Source organism: Penaeus monodon, chromosome 15 (genome assembly GCF_015228065.2).
Source record: "Penaeus monodon isolate SGIC_2016 chromosome 15, NSTDA_Pmon_1, whole genome shotgun sequence".
Taxonomy (NCBI): Eukaryota; Metazoa; Arthropoda; class Malacostraca; order Decapoda; family Penaeidae; genus Penaeus; species Penaeus monodon.
The window spans coordinates 37,140,902-37,141,325 of record NC_051400.1 but is presented as its reverse complement, the minus strand read 5'-3'; the positions used below and the strand labels follow the sequence as shown (position 1 = coordinate 37,141,325).

General features: G+C 30.4%; 1 protein-coding gene across 1 annotated transcript in view; it reads left to right on the top strand.

The window, feature by feature from the left end:
- Positions 1–424, top strand: part of LOC119582009 (bromodomain-containing protein 3-like) — a gene marked incomplete at its 5' end in the record, with an annotated part of 61,922 nt that overhangs the window by 20,717 nt on the left and 40,781 nt on the right.

Sequence of the window (424 nt, the reverse complement as noted above, 5' to 3'; positions counted from 1 at the left end):
CAAGTGTTTGTGTACACACATGCTTGTGTTTCAGAGTGTACTAGAATGCATGTCAGTGAAACTGTTACTCACCCTGGTCCTCAGTTGTTGACTGAAGGTGGAAAAGAAAAAGTTAACAAGTTAAAAAGTTCATAATTCTTATAATAAAAATCAGTTTTTAGAACTGGTTTTGTATGCAAGTGTTCTGAAATATTGAAGAATAGTGGAAGATTTAATTATATTTTAATGAAAATGCAAAGAATAAGGTGTATTTCATAATTCAAAGAAACAAATAAAAAATGTTTTTCCATTTTCACTTTCAAAAAGTTTTTGAAGGATGTGCTCTTTTTATGCCAAGCTTCTACAACACCAACACTACCACAGCTTTTGCTTAATTATGACTGATTTACTGTCTTTTCAAAACAAGCATCAATTTACAATGTTG